The sequence below is a fragment of the Narcine bancroftii genome, chromosome 11 (genome assembly GCF_036971445.1).
Source record: "Narcine bancroftii isolate sNarBan1 chromosome 11, sNarBan1.hap1, whole genome shotgun sequence".
Taxonomy (NCBI): Eukaryota; Metazoa; Chordata; class Chondrichthyes; order Torpediniformes; family Narcinidae; genus Narcine; species Narcine bancroftii.
Window position 1 is genome coordinate 95470853 of NC_091479.1, and position 16677 is coordinate 95487529.

Consider the following 16677-nt stretch of genomic DNA (forward strand, 5'->3'; position numbering starts at 1 on the left):
TAAAAAAAAACGGAAGAAACCTATTCTTAATGGAACATAATGTAGGTTGGTGCTATAATTAAGAGGCACCCATATCTGCACAGGACACTCTGAGCCCAAGGAGAATTTGTCTTTCAGTTATTTTAGTCTTTAACAGATGCTCATGCAATTCTTCTTCAGCCCTTATTGATTTGGTCTTGTTGAGTGATCATGTGGCAAGTGTTATGAGGCAGCTTTTAGTGAAAATCCTAAGTGCCTGAATAACAGTTTTTTTTAGGGACCATTAGTATCCCATTTCCCAAAGGACACACAGTTTGTTCCACTTACTTTAATCAACTCCAGGCCATTCTTTACAAATGACCAACTGCCAGAAGGCCTGCTTTTCAATGCACCACCATCCTGATCTTGCAGCCTGGAAGGGCTTCACCATGGCAACAATAAAGCAAAGCACGCAAAATGATCTGAAGTTTGACAAGTTTAAAACAGTGAAGTAGAAGATTTCACCTTAGCGTGCATGTTCTTCAATTTGTTGATCTCTGGCTCCCTCAAAATATTTGCCGTTCGGTCAGGAAGAGCAGATGAATTTCAGTCTTCCTTCAGCTTCTACTCTCATATTGGAATGGCTCTTTTTTTTGGAACATTTTATTAAAGAATTTAAAAAAAAAACATTGGTATATACATAATCAATAAAACCCCAACAATTACAAATGTGGTAGAAAAAAAAACCCAAAAATACTTTTATCCCTCCCATCGACCCTCCCTCCCCATCCCCCACCCACCAACCCTACCCTAAATATAAAGGGGAAAAACTAGGAGGCTGCCAAAAAGAAATAGGATTCTCATTGCAAACAATGAAGGAGTTAAGGGTTACCAACGGAACGGGCTTTCAAGAGTCCTTCACACTTTCAAACCCACATATTTTAAATATGGCCTCCATATTTTCAAGAAAAAAATGATATTTATTACATAAATTATGTTATTCCATGAAAGAGTTGAATTTGATAGATCTCTTGGAATGGCTCTTTACTGAATCTCACTTTGTTCCCCCAAGCCACGATGGGGTGGGGGGGAGGGGAATCTCATCAGATGCATTCAGTAACACTTTATGTTTGAGGATTTATTTTGCAATGATATTACCTAATATGGACCGATTGACAACATTCACCAGAAGTGTTGCTTAAACAGGGCTCAAAGAATTATTGAGGCCCTTTGCACCCATCGCACGGTATCTTTGACTTATTCTCACCAGGAAGGAGTATCAAAATCAGGATTGCCAGGCTTCTTCCCCCAAGCTGTGAGATGGATCAACAGTATCCTGTAAATGAGGGAATTATTTCAAATATTTAATATGTATTTATATCATATGTTGAGGTGTCTAAGTGAATATGAGATGTGTATTGTGTGTGTATATGTACACCGTGGTTCATCTGGTTATTTATGCACAGTCAAGATTATAATAAATTTGAACTTGAATCGTTTCAGAGCACATTATGATGAATGAAATGTATGTACAATCAATATTTGTAATATTACAAAGTTATTCTTAATTGTTCTTCCTCCAATCAGCTTCTAGCTGCTGCCTTGCACTTTTAACTGTAACTGTACATTTAAGTTGAGGGAAGCTTGGAAAGTTTTTTCATTCTCACAACAATTTACTCAACTTAATTGTAGTTAATTGTTGTAAGAACTTTGTCATATTACATTATTTTATTCTGGAAGTTCACTAATTTTGTGAGAATTTTTCCTTTCACTCATTTTGCTTCCTTAAAAGACAACTTCCATTCAATGGTGGAAATGTTTTTCAGAATTCCCTTTTTTTTAATCATTCACAAAATATGGATGTTAGTAAATATATCAGCATTTAATTCTCATCCCTAAGTTCCTCCAAGACAATGGTCTTGCTCCACTGTTTCAAAGAGCAGTTAAGAGTATAGTACAGAAGGATTCAGATGTCAGACATTGGTGAATTACATGAGTGCATCAGATGGCATTTTATAAAAATCCAGTGGCTTTGTCCTTATCTTCGTTGGTGCCATGTTTTCATTCCAGAAATTATTTAATTAACTGGATTTAAATTTCCTGCAGTATAATCTAATGCTGAGCCATCAACTCAGGCCACAACATTGCTGTGAAGTATGTCGTAATGTCAATCAATAATGTTTCAGTCAGAAAGAGCACATGTTGTTTACCATATCATTGCCAAATTGATGCCACCCACAAATTGGAGGAGCAACACCTAATATTCTATTTGGGTACTCTCCAACCCGATGGCATTAACATCCTTATCCAGTTTCCATTAGGCCACCCTCCTGTCTCCCTCTTCCCCATCCCTCTGCCTCCTTTTCTCTAACTCTCAACCCCCTTCCCTCTCCATTCAGAGAGCTATTCCCTCCCCATTCCTCAGCTTTTTTCTCTTCTGCCCTCCCATCCATATCTACCTATGACCTCTTGCCTGTGGCCTGTGCTCCTTCCCCTGCCCCTCCTCCCATCATTTTCCAATGCCTGGCTGCTTTTTGCTCATACCTTGATGAACATTGGTTATGTATCTTTATCTTTACCACCTTAAGAACGCTGTGTGACTTGCTGAGTTTCTTCAGGATTTTTGTATAAACTACAATCACAGCATCTGCAGATTTCTTTGTTTAGCTCACTATTCAAGTTACCTGTTATTTGTCAGCTCATACCCAAAAATGACACCGTCTGGTTTTTGAGAAACTCATGTTATTCACAGCTGTATTTTAGATCAAGGGAACTCATGTTTTATGGTGTTGTTAAGGAGCCGAGGGTATATCCACAAAATAATTTCTATTTGTATACAGCACACTCTTACTGATCCATGTTAACATGACAGAATCCTGCAAAGAAGAATATGCAAAATACAGTTTTAACCATTGCAATTCACAGTCATTAGGCATCTTGAGAGGGTTCTGGACCAGAAACCACGGTGTTTATTCGATTAAATCATAAACAAATAGTTCAATATTTGTGACATCAAATCATAGAACAATTTTTTTCCAAACTTGCAAGTTCACTGGCATTTTTTTTTACACAGAAACTGCAGAATTATTCCAAACAAAATGAACATACTTACCTCCAGTGTGTCCCAATGTGGTCATTTACATAGGGGCACTTTTACACAGCCTTCCTCTGTTGCGGAGTTTGTCGGAGGGGGAACGTCGTATTCATTAGGCCTGTTTCATATGGAGTGGGTCAATTTATGCTGCAGCCGCTCCGTAAAAATTTGTAGGGATATGAGTGAAAATATTTGCATAAAAAATTCCAACCCAACATTTTTTATACTGCCACTGGAGCAGAAATTTTCCACTGTTCAGTGGCTGTGTAAAAGTGCCTACTGACACATTCCATTCTCCAGTGTGGCTGCCTCTCATCCAATTAAGTATGTGAAAAGAAGAAAAATTATTGTGGTCTTTTATTGAGGTTTCATGCTGCGCAATGTGGCTAATGGTAATTAGTTGAGTACATACCAACTGATATCCAAATGTTGATTGCACTGATTATTGAATTGTGTTACGCTTGTTTCTATTCAGGATTTTGAGATAAATATAAATAAAACTATTATCAATTCACTTTTAAAACTTACCATTCCCAATGTTAATCACTTATATTTCAAGGTTTGAGTTACAGGGAAAGGCTGTGCAGACTGGGGCTTTTTTCTCTGGAGCGTAGAAGATTGAGAGGGGACTTGATCGAGGTGCTTAAGATTTTAAAAGGGACAGACAGAGTAAATGTGGATAGGCTTTTTCAATTAAGAGTGGGGGAGATTCAAACTAGAGGGCATGGTTTAAGATTGAAGGGGGAAAATTATAAGGGGAACATGAGGGGAAATTTCTTTATGCAAAGGGTGGTAGGGATGTGGAATGAGCTTCCAACAGACGTGGTCGAGGCGGGATCATTGGTTATATTTAAGGAAAGACTAGATAGTTACATGGATAGGAGAGGACTGGAGGGGTATGGACCGGGTGCTGATCAGTGGGAGGGTGGGGATTTGTTACGGCATGGACTAGTAGGGCCGAACTGGCCTGTTCTGTGCTGTAAGTGGTTATATGGTTATATGGTTATAACCTTTGCAAATATATGGACCAATTAATGTATACTTTGCACGAGTATATATTTGTTGAGTGAAACTGCCATTTGGTATGCCCATTTATTGGAGCGATGTTACAACAATGGAGTAAATGCAACTTGAGGTCTGTGTTGCTGATGTCAGGACTCATGGTGCCATTTTGTTTTATTACCATTGAGGCCACTGTTTACTGCCATCATAGAAACAAATCAATTTAAAGACACAGGTAAAAAATAATTTAAATAAAAACATTTATTACAAGTTTTAGTCATTACTATCTATTTCTTCCGTGGAACCCCAGCTTGGGAAACATTTATTTAGAGTCTGGCGGAGCAGGAGAGACCGATGAAAAAAGGAAAGGATCTATATTTCTGCACGTGATGGGTGAAGCTGGCTTGGACGTCTATAATAGTTTTCAAATTGATGAGGCAGCTTTCACGTTGGACACTGATGACAAAATTTGAGGAGTATTTTGTTCCAAGTAAAAGGATCATGACTGAGAGATTCAGGTTTTTCTCCTGTGACCAGAGGCAAGATATGAACTTCAACCAAATACGTAGCCAAGCTTCACACACTGAGTAAATTGTGTGAATTTGGAGATTTGAAAAACTCACTCATCAGAGACCGATAATGGACTTGGATAAAAGACTGTTGCGTGAAAAAGCAGAGACCACATGAGCACAAGCTAAGGAGCTGCATAAGATAGACATAACAGTGCTATGCAGGGAAAACAAAAAGCAGAGCACCAGGAGTTTCCCAAAGCTACAGCAAAGCAAAGTAGCAAATGCAGCAGGAGTGGAGGTAGACGTATTCCAAAGATGTGTCCTGCCTATGGCAACTCCTGCTATAAATGTGGGAAGAAGAATCATTTTGCAAAGTACTGCAAAGCAGGGAATACCAAGAGAAAGATGTAGCGTAGAGTGGATGAAGGAATTCTTCGTGGATTCACTACAGACTGATGCTGGTAAAACAGAATGGGTTGTTCCAGTGACTATATATCAAGCCTGACAATGGCACCCAGGTGAAACTGTTATCTATGGATAATTACAAGACCCTCACCAGAAAGAGCAAGATTTATCCAGTGAAATTAAAAGTGACAGGCTACACTGGAGAGAATGCTTCTGTAAAAGGGCAGCATCTGAAATCACAGTTACTGATTGTAGAAAAGAGAGTACAGCTAATATTAGGTCTGTGTGCATGTGAAAAGAGTTTTCATAGTGGCTTCACCAACTGAAGGTGAGCACATAACACTCATGGAGGAGTACGCATATGTCTTTGAGCGGCTTGGATGTTTACCTGGTGTACACAAGATCCCTGTTGTCCATACATGCAGGAATGGACATGGAGTCAAACTCAAGCAAGAACTAGCATGCATGGAATGGATGAAAGTCATCCAGAAAATTGAAGAACCCACAGACTGGATCAGCTCACGGGTCATCGTGCAAAAGAAAAATGGAGCATTGCATATATATCTGGTCCCAAGAAATCTCAATAAAGCCATCAAGAGCCAACATTTGAAATTGCTGTAAAATCATCCACATGATCTTTGAAAATATAACTGGAGTTGAGACCATGATGGATGATATCATTGTATGGGGGTCCACCAAGAATGAACATGATTCACGACTAAAGCAAGTGCTTGACTTGACATGGAATTTCAATTTGAAATTAAGTAAAGAGAAATGTGAATTTGGCGTAAAGACACTGAACTCATAGGAGGTGTCATATCTGAACAGGGAGTGAAGCTGATCCAAGGAAGACATAAGCTATTGAGAATTTTGATAGGCCCCAAAACAAAGAGGAGGTGAGACATTTCTTGGGGACGCTGACGTACCTGGCTAAGTTCATCCCTCCTCTGTCAACTGTGTCAAAACCACTTAAGTCATTGCTTGAGCTGAAAATGAGTGGATCTGGTCACACGAGCAAGAAGAGTGCTTCCAGGCACTCTCAAAAGTTCTAACAGAAGATCCTGTACTAAGGTTTTATGATCCGGATAGATGTACCAGGATTTTGGTTGATGTATCCCAACATGGACTTAGAGCAGTACTACTGCAGCAACATGAGGACACCTGGAAGTCTGTGGCTTGTGCATCAAAGGCTTCAACAAGTGAAGAAGCCACTATGCACAGAGAGAGAAAGAGCTTCTTGCCAGGACTTATGCATGTGAAAGGGTCCATCAGTACATTTATGGACAAGCTCTTGAAGTGGAGACAGACCATAAACCACTGGTCTCAATTATGTCCAAACCACTGAATGACTGTCGCATGAGAGTACAGCGCATGTTGATAAGGCTGCAGAAATACGATATGAAAATTATCTACACGCGAGGAAAATACATGTTTGCAGTTGATGCTCCTCCTCGAGCAGTTGACAAACAGGAAAAGAATGACTAAGTGGTTAATGTAGAGATACAGGCCTATGTTAACATGATTATCACCTCAATTCCATTATCCCAGGGTAGAAACAGAGAAGATCAGAAAAGCAACAGAGACAGATGAAATAATGAAAGAGCTCAAAGATAAAATACAGAAAGGATGGCCGGCAGCTAAGAATGACTGGCCAATGGATTATAGGGCATGCAGAGGTGAACTGTCAGTTGTGAAAGATATTGTCTCCAAAGGGAACAGGTTTGTGATTCCAATGCTGCTACACAAGGAAATGCTCCAGAAGATACATGAAGGACATCTTGGTGAGGAAAAATGTAGAGCTCGAGAGGTGATGCAGTGGCCAAGAATGAACATAACCCAGATCACTGCTTCATGCAAGATATGCCTTACCAAAGCAGCAAGTAGAACTGCTTGCACCACATGCTGTACCTAAAGGAGCACACAAGGTCAAACAGGCTAAAGTGGAAGAGAAAGTAAAACAGAAACATGTCATGATAAAACTACGAAAAGCCGACCAATCCTGAAGCCTGGAATTCCAGTACGAATTTGAGCTCACAATTCTGGCAAGTGTTCCATGCAAGGATGTGTGCAAGAGAAAATAGATCCACATTCCTATCAGATCCAGACAGAGGGAGGGACACCTCTGAGAAGGAACCACGTGGATCTACGACCACAAGCTCCAAACCATGGTTGTGACCGCATCCCCTGTCAGTACACAAAAGGGGCCAGCGCATCTAGAAAAGGAACATGTTGTTAAGAGTTCACAAAAAGACACACATACTAACGCAGAAAATGCAAGCAATTCACCAGTGGAAAAAAGGACTGTTAAACCAGCTCAGAGACTGATTGAAAGTTGCTGAGTGGAAAGAGAGTGGCCACGGAATGTATTTGTTTTTTTTTCAAAAGGGGAAAGATGTGTTATTATGTGTGTACATTTCCCAGTATGCAATGAGAGTGGGTTGGCACAGGAACCAAAAGTAGACCACGACAGAAGTCGAGTACATTGTTTGTTCAAGCAGCTCGAAAAATAAAGTTGTTCAAGTGTTAAAACCTTGCAAAGTTGTTCTTCTTGAAGAAACAAATATAACAGGAAGGATCTCAGCTCAGATATCAAAAAGTAGAATGTTTGGACAGAGCTAAGTAAAAACAAAGTTCAGAAAACATTGGTGAGTGTTGTGTGTTGGCCTATTTTTTTAAAAAAGTGATACTGCAGAGGACAGAATAAATCAAGAAATTAGGACTGAATGTATCAAGAATAATACAGCAATTGTGGAGGACATCAAGTACATATCAACCAAATTATCAGTAGTAGAACGGAGGATGAATTCATGGAGCGAGCATATCGGAGATGGCTTTTTAGATCACTATGTTAAAATAATGAGGGAACAAACTGTTTTAGATCCAGTGTTATGTAATGAGAGGGGGTTTGTTAATTATAGTTAAAAAGGCTTTGGGGATCAGGATTATAAAGGTAGAATCTTATGTAACTGTTCAAAGTGATGTAGTTCAATCTAATACCAGGATTTGATGATAATGGAGCATGAATTAGCTATGTTAGGCAGGGAAACTACATAGAAAAGTGTACTGTACAAGTAACAACTAACATTTTAAAGGATTAATGCATAGTTTGCAATCAATACACAGGTCTTTAAATGTTAAAAAAAAACTGCGGAAAATTGGTCAAGCTATGACTATTAAGAGAAGTTGTTTGGGTTTAGTTCAAAGGAAAAACGCAGGATTTTATAAGAAAGAGAAGTAAAGCCTGAGGAATTGGGAAAATAAAGATTCAGGGGCATTGATGCATGAATCAGGAGAAGTAAGAAGAATACAAGAGTATTCTGGTGGGAACCATAATCACAAACTGTAAAATTTTCCATAAAATGTACAACCAAAAAGATCAACTTTTTTTTTCTTACCATATTCACTTTTTGAGATCCAGGTATGATGAGGAAGGGCAGATTTTCTCCTCGCTCTTGAGAAAAGGCAGGTGAACTGACTTTGGGAACGAGTGAAGCAGTGCTGGGGAGGGAGTTCTGCCACTTAGACTTAGACACAATGACGGGATTACAAAATGTGGTGTGACTTGAAAGGGAATGCTCAAGATGTGCCATCCAATGCACCTGCTGCTCTTGTCATTCTTAGTGGTAGAGGCCATAGAGATGTTGTCCATGTAGTCTTGCCGAGTAAAATCAATACATTAAATGAGCCAATCAATACACAGGTACCAGCAGTGGAGGGATAGTCTACCAATCAAACTAACCAGCTTGACCTGGATGGTATGTTTTTTGGAAATGCATACATCCAGACATGTGGAAAATATTCCACCAGACTCTAAACTTGTTCCTTGTGAATGGTGGACAATCTTTGGATATCAGCAATGAGTCAATGTTGAACAAGGTGAATCCAATACTGGCATTCATTTCTAGAGGAATAGCATATACGAGCAGGGATGTAATGCTGAGACTACATAAAGCAGTAGTAAGTGCTCACTTGGAGTTCAGTGTACAGTTTTGGTGTCCTTATTTGATTAAAAAAGTGCTGGAGTTGGAGAGGGTTCAGAGAAGGTTTATTAGAATTATACCAGGAATGAAAGGGTTAGCGAATGGGGAATGTTTGTCGGCTGTTGGACTGTACTTGTTGGAATACAGAAGGATGAGGGCGTAATCTCATAGAGGCATTTTGAGTGCTGAAAAGCCTGGACAGAGTAGATGTGGCAAAGATGTTTCCAATGGTCGGGGAGTCTTGGTCAAGAGGGGAAAACTTCAGGATAAAAGGGAGTCAATTTAAAACAGAGATGCAGAAATATTTCTTTACTCAGAGGATTGTTAATCTGTGGAAGTTGTTGCCACGGGCTGCAAGGTTGTTGGGAGTATTTAAAGCAGAGATTGACAAGATATTTGATTAGTCAAGGCATCTAGGATTATAGGGAAAAAGCCAGGGAGTGGGAAAATGGATCAGCTCATCATTAGAATGGCGGAGCAGACTTGATGGGCCATTCGGCCTACTTCTTCTCCTACATCTTGTGACCTCGTGAGTCACCTGTGGCAGGATACACAGCCTGGGTTTCTAGCCATGGTACTTGTGTTACTGGTCCAGCTGAGTTTCTGTCAAAGGCAACCTCACAAAATGTTAATAGCGAAAAACAGATTTAATAAATGGACGTGAATATGGCAGATTGAATGTAACATGTTAAAATATGAGATGATTTTGTAAAATGATGGAAGTATAGAGTATTTTTTCAAATGGTGAAAAACTGAAAGGCATTCAAAAGGACCTTGTTTGTATTTATACACAAATTGCTAAAAGTTAACACGCATATGCACCAGGCAATTAGAAAGGCAAATGGCATGTTGACCTTTAATGCAAGAAGGTTTGAGTACAAGAGTAGAGATGGCTTGCTACAATTACTTAGGGCCTTAGATAGTCAAAATATATTATTAAGTACAATGTAAACATATTGAAGAAGATATAAAATCCTTACTGGGCTTGACAGGTATTGTTTACTTAACTCTAGTATGAACTATGCTCTGAATTGGATTTAATTAGGGAGTTTTAGGTAAAATAACCATGTTCACTCTATGATAGAGTTCACTCTGCATTTTGAGAGAGAGGAGCTAAAATGGGATGTGATGATATTACTGATGAGGAAATGTAACCACGCAGGAGCTAGCTAAAGTTGACTGGAAGGGGGACTCTAGCAGAGAGGGCAACAGAGCATCAATGGCAGGTGTTTCTGACCATAATCCAAAAGACGCAGGATTGTTTAATTCCAAATAAGAAGCATTCTAAAGAGTGAAGGAACCGTGGCTGACCGGGGAAGTCAAACACGGCATAAAAGCAAATGAGAGGTCATACGATATTGGAAAAATTAGCGTTACTGTAGGATTGGATGGCTTGTAAAGACCAAAAGAAGGCCAAAAAAAAAAGCAATAAAGGAAGTAAAGAAGAAATATGAAGACCAGCCAATAACTTAAAGGAGCACACCGAGAGTTTTGGGGTCCACATAAAAACAAGGCAAGACCAAACTGACCCTATAATCTACGTACCCTTAGGATTTTCTCTGCATTTCGATGCCTAGACTTGAAAATCATGCCTTCATTGAAAACACCTTTGAACAGAGTAATAATAAAGCAAAATAAATTAGTCTATAACTAACCACCAGATGGAGGCTGTGTGCTTTTGTGAAAATTGTAAAATTGTTAGTCATCTTGCGTTATGTTAATGTATGAATTTAGTTTCCAACAGTACATGCAAAAGTATTAGTCCTCAAGACAAATGTATATAATACAATCTGACTATAATGATTTTTATTGGAGATACAAGAGACTGCCAGATGCTGGAAACTGGAGCAAAAAACAAGCGGCTGGTGGAACTCAGCAGGCCAAGCAACATTTGTGGAGGGAAAGGGGTTTTTAATGCTTCGGATCGGGACACTGTGTCAGGACTGAGAGTGTACATGGGGAGATAACCAATATGAGGAGGTGAGAGTGGGACAAGAGCTGGCAAGTGATAGGTAGATCCTGGTGTTCTATGTTCAAGTCAAGTTTATTGTCAACTGATTGTACAAGTACAACCTGATGACACAGCATTCTCCAGTCCTCGGTGAAAAAAACATGCAGATACACAACCAGATATAACACACATGTTCTATGAAACAATAAATATAAAAGATAGATAATTAATATCATTGGAGCATAGAAGGTTGAGGGGAGATTTGAAATTATGAGGGGAATAGATAGAGAAGATGTGAATAGGCTCTTCCTCTTGAGGGTAGGTGAGATTGGAACAAAGGGTCATAAGTTAAGAGTTGGGGGCAAAAGTTTAGAAGTAACATGAGAGGGAGCTCATTTAAGAGAAGATTGGATAAGTGCATGGATGTGAGGGGATTGGAGGGTCATGGACAGGGAGCAGATAGGTGGGACTAGAGGAGATCACTTAAATCGGTGCGGACTAGAGGGGCCGAGAGGGCCTGTTTCCGGACTGTATGGTTATAATATTCACAGTCACCTCAGTACAAAAGAAAAATGATCATTACCATCAAGCAAGACAGTCTTTTTGTAGTGTTGGAGTCATTGATTAGTGTAGCAAGGGCAGGTTGAAGAGCTTTGGGAATGAAACTGTTCTTGAAATGAGAGGTGTTGATGTACAAGAAGCTGGTTTTGGAGGAGCACAGAGCAGGAAAGGGTGAAAGAAAACTACAATAAGGAGAATAAAAGCCATGGAGGGATTTGAAGTCATGGATAAAAATTGCCAAATGCTGGCTGTGATTGACTGAGGCAATTTTAGCCAATGCGCCCAAGAATAATGAGTTAGGATAAAGGCAGCAGAGCTTTAAATGATCTCATTTTATTTGAATTTAATTTTCTATATGTTAAAAGTTTCTTTTAGTGTTTATCAAAACCCTGATATTTCAGTATCGTAACAATTAAACTTCATATCATCCAATTCCCAATCTTCTTTTGGACCTGCTTCAATATTATTTAATAGGTGGTGAAATACTTGATAATCAGTTCCTTATCTTGCTTTTCTGGTTTTAACGTGACAGACGATCGAAAGAAAGAGCCCTCAGCATAAATGTGTTTCCTCACATATTCCCAGTTGCACATTTGCATTGAGCATTTATTAATTAAATTAAATTAAAAACTTTTAAATTTAATAGGCAGTGAGCTTATTGTTTCCCTACTTATTTCCATTCATAATTTTTCCCATATTTCTTGGCATCACAAGTACTCTATGAAGTCATTAACAGCACACACATCAGAAGATTCTGATGGATTTCCCTTCCATGCAGACAGAAAATTCTATGCACAACATCTCAGTAGCTTTCCAACTGCACGACCCGTACGTTTGAGGCTGAATGCCTGGAAGTCCCTAAGTTTTGATATTTTGTGTGTATGGGCCTTTCTTCAAAGAAAAAAATCTTTTGCTTCACTTTTGTCATTATCTGGGCATTTTTTCTCATCAGCTGGAGATACATTTGGATGAGCTTGCACAATTGTCTAAGAAAATTGCTGTCTGTGTGCCTGAAGTTAGGAGACCGAGCATTCTTTCTGCAAAAAGCGTGTTTTGTCACAACCTAATAAAGTAACAAAAGCTTAGTACTTTTAATTTTATCCTAAGCATGTAGGTATTGTCCTTATGAACAAGAGTTAATTTCTCCAGCTGATTTTATTTCTTCCTTCAACAATGTGGCATCAAGGGGTTGGGGTTACCTCACATACATCCTAGAGTTATCAGTCAATGTGTTTTTATTAGTTGCAAGCCACAGTTTGTGAGCAGACATCTGGGGCACGAGATAAACGTGTAACACAGCTGCATCAGTGTCTGGAGAACTGATGAACACACTTGGATGATTTGAAAGCTGTCTTCTCATTTGCTTCAAGGGGCAGACTTTTGCCAGCCACTTCAATGCTTTCACAGCTGCTTTAGACAAAGGGAAGCCACCAATAGGTACTGTGGAAACTTAACTTTTCTCTGAAAACTTATCTCCAAGGCTTTCTTTCATTGAATATTGCAGCATAGTACAGCCCCTTCGGCCCATGATGTTTGTGCTAATGTATAAAAGAAAATGACACCCACATCTCACAACTCTTTTTATTTCATCCAGGTGGCTGTCTGAGTCTTTTAAATGCCCCTCTTGGTCCAGTCTTCACTGCTACCCCAGCATGTATTCCAGGCACCCTCAACTCTAGTAAAAAAAAGTACCCCTGATGTCTCACTTAAATTTTCCTGCCTTTGTACAGATGTCCTCTGGTGTTTGGTAATCCCACCTGGGGAAAAATTGCTGACTGTCTCCCTTCTCTATGCCTCTTATAAGCCTTTAGTCCTCTATTGTCACTTCTCTTCCTTCTTCGCTCCAAATAAATAAGCTTGCCTCATAACACATGTTTTCCAATCCAGGCAACATCCTGGTAAATCTCCTCTGCACCCTCTCCATAGCTTCCACATTCTTCCTATAATGAGGTGACCAGAACTTAACACAATATTCAAAGTGTGGTCTCACCAGAGATTTTTCGAGCTGCAATATCACCTCATGGTACCTGAACTCAATCCATCGACTAACGATAGGCCTTCATAACTATCCTATCAACTGAAAGAGAATTACATTTTAAAGTGATTGGCCTAGAAAATTTAATTCGGCCATTCTGCACCTTTTCAGAATAACAAGGATCCAAAATGAATTGGCAAGATGAAATAGCAACAGCTATTTTTTTTTTAAACTCATGTAACTCTGTTCCAAAACTTCAGTTGAATGTTTCTGGATATGTTTCACCCTTTCAGTGATCTTATGGTTAGATTCTTTGGTGATGCCATTCTAGAGATTATATTGGATCACATGCCCAGATGCATATATAATGCCCAGATGCATCTCCACAAAGGACGACGCAGTTGGCATAGCGGTTAGTCTAACGCCTTTGCAGCATCAGCGATCAGGACCAGACCTGGGTTCAAATCCCATGCTGTCTGTAAGGAGTTTGTACGTTCTCCCCGTGCATGCGTGGGTTTTCTCCAGGGTCTCCTGTTTCCTCCCATCCTTCAAAAATGTCGGTTAATGGGGTGTAAATTGCGTGGCTCCCAGTTGTAGTGCTGAATTGGCCTGCTACAGTCTACATTTTTTTAAAAATCATGAATTGGCCAACAGCCTGTTTTGAAATGACTCAGAAGAGCTATCTGTGCAATTGCCAATTGCATCTTATCCAATTTTGTTTATTCCCTGTTACTGCTGCAAAAAGAAATGCAAACTTAAAAGAGCAATCCCCACAGCAGTAACACACTCTTCTGCTTTGTGTTTGGTGTCGATGAAATTAAGGTTATGGAAGGGTGATATAGCATCCAATGAGTGATGTGTATAATGATATCGTTCCCTGTGCATCCCTTGCTGAGGATATGCTAGCTGAACTAACATGAACAGCACATGGAAGAGCACAGTTCAAGGTTTCATCTGGTTTGATTTCCACCCAGAAATTATCTCCAGCATTGGACCAGGTAGTTTCTAAGGAACTACGGTGACTGTTTACAGTTCCTTTGGTCGTTCAGCATTCTCATTGCCCGTGGGAAGAAACTGCTCCTCAGCTTAGTGGTGCCAGCTCTGATCCTCCTGTATCTCTTTCCCAATGGAGGCAGCTGAAAGATGCTGTGTGCAGGGTGGAAGGGGTCCTCAATGATTTTGCGTGCTGTCTTCAGACAACAATCCTGGTAGATCACGTCAATGGGGGAGGGGGGTGGGAGGGAGACTCTAGTGATCCTCTCTGCCACTCTTAGAGACCTGTTGATTGACCTCCGATCCATTTCTCTGCAGCAACCATACCATACTGTGATGTGTACCACACAGTATGCTCTCGATAAAGGACCTGTAGAAGGTTGACATAATGGTGGTCAGTCACCCACATCAATCTTCGCAGGAAGTGCAGTGGCTGTTGTGCCTTCCTGACAAAGGAGGAGATGTGTGTCCATGGTAGGTCACTAGTTAAGTGAATTCCAAGGAACTAAGTGCTCTCCATTCTCTCGACTGAAAAGTTGTTGATGTGGTCTTTCTTGGTCCTCTTGAAGTCCACGATCATCTCCTTCGTCTTGCCCATGTTGAAACTTGGGTTGTTACTGTCACACCATATCATGAGATTTTCCACCTCTTCTCTGTAATGCAACTCATGGTTCTTGCTGATGAGGCCGACGACTGTTGTGTCATCTGCAAGCTTGATGATATTGTTGGAGGTGAACCTGGCCATGCATTCGTGGGTCAACGCTATCACTCGCTGATCAAATCATTTGTAAATTCCTTCAACTTCCTCCTGACCTTACTTTCTGGTAATCAAACAAATTCCTTAACGCTTTATACACAAGACATAAACCATATCTCTTAGATCCTTTTTATAAATTGAGATGGCAGCACTAACTCATTTATTTAGGCATCTTGTTAAATTTTGTTGAAAAGCTATTCCTTTAATTTTTCCAGAAAGCTATTTGTACACATCTGGTGGGGACTTTTAATTAAAATTCAGTTTTAGGTAATTGCATTTTTTTAGTTTTAATGAAGGTAAGTGACTGACAAGGTGCAAATCAAAATATCTTGTCTCTGGAACACTCTTAATAGCACTTTCTCACACCAGGAAAGCATTGGAACAAGGCGAAGGATAAATTTTGATCATTAATGTGAATTATTGCCAAATCATTTAAAGTGTCTGAAATACACACAATGTTATGAAATGTTAAATTATTTCAAGTTGGCAGTAGACAGGCCTTTAAATTTAAAAACATCAACAGTATATACTTATATTGTGTTCCATTTATGCTGGTTTGTCATTGCTTTTCACCACCCCTTCCACAGAGGTTGCAGACCTAAACCATGTAATGTCGGAGATTCCTTCATCTCTGTGAAACTGATGCACAGTTTTGGGAACTCAAGGCTTACACCATAGAAATTTGTGATGTTGGAGTAGGGGTGGTAAGAAGGAGTTGGATGGATTTGAAACATTTAGGGGAGGCAACTGGAAGCATCCCAGTAATATTTTGAGGTAAAAACACAGAGAGGCTGGAGTTACTCAGCCAGTCTTGTAGGAGGTAAAGAAATATTATCAACGTTTCTGGCCTGAGCCCTTCCTCAAGTTATGAGCAAAAAGCAGGCAAGGCGCCTATATTAAAAAGCTGGTGAAAAGGGGAGTGTGAGGAGTATCGCTGTAAGTCATCAATGTCTCAGTAATTTAAGTGGTCCTGTCTCACAGCTCCTGTGGTCAGAGTGTCACCCTGATTTCTGGTGCTGTCATTCTCCCATGTTTTCTTCTGGGTGCTTCAGTTTCCTCCCATATTCCAGGGATGGACAGATTGGTTAATAGGTCACTGTAAACTTCTCCCAGTGTGTAGGCAAGTGGTAAAATCTGGGAGTGCTTGACAGGAATAAAATGGGATACCTGGAACTTGGTGGGCTGAAGGGCCTGTTTCCAATCTGTATGTCATTGACTCCTCTTTAAATACTGTTTTTGGTTGGCGAGAAAGATCTTTTGAATGTCCTTAAAGGGAAATGATACATGTTTTTCCTTTTGATACTCAACTGTTTGAAGAGAATGATTTTATTATTCTGAAGTATTTTTTTTTATCAAAAATGCCTTATAAAATTGAATTTCTTCACATTCTGATTGATTTTTTTTGGCTCCTGAGATCTCACAAGAAAATCATGCCACATTTACTGAAAATATATTGAGAGCAGAGCTAGTCTCAGCTACGTCCAATATC

At 39.7% G+C, this 16677-nt stretch overlaps 1 protein-coding gene and 1 long non-coding RNA gene across 6 annotated transcripts in view; one reads left to right on the forward strand and one right to left on the reverse strand.

Annotated features, from left to right (window-relative positions):
• tmem117 (transmembrane protein 117) overlaps positions 1-16677 on the forward strand; it is a 220110-nt gene that overhangs the window by 128501 nt on the left and 74932 nt on the right. The gene's annotated exons all lie outside the window — the stretch shown is intronic.
• LOC138745726 (uncharacterized) lies at positions 442-1344 on the reverse strand. The gene is made up of 2 exons (XR_011346452.1): positions 1226-1344; positions 442-604 (listed from the first exon to the last, which is right to left on the reverse strand). It is a non-coding gene; the product is annotated as an uncharacterized lncRNA (long non-coding RNA).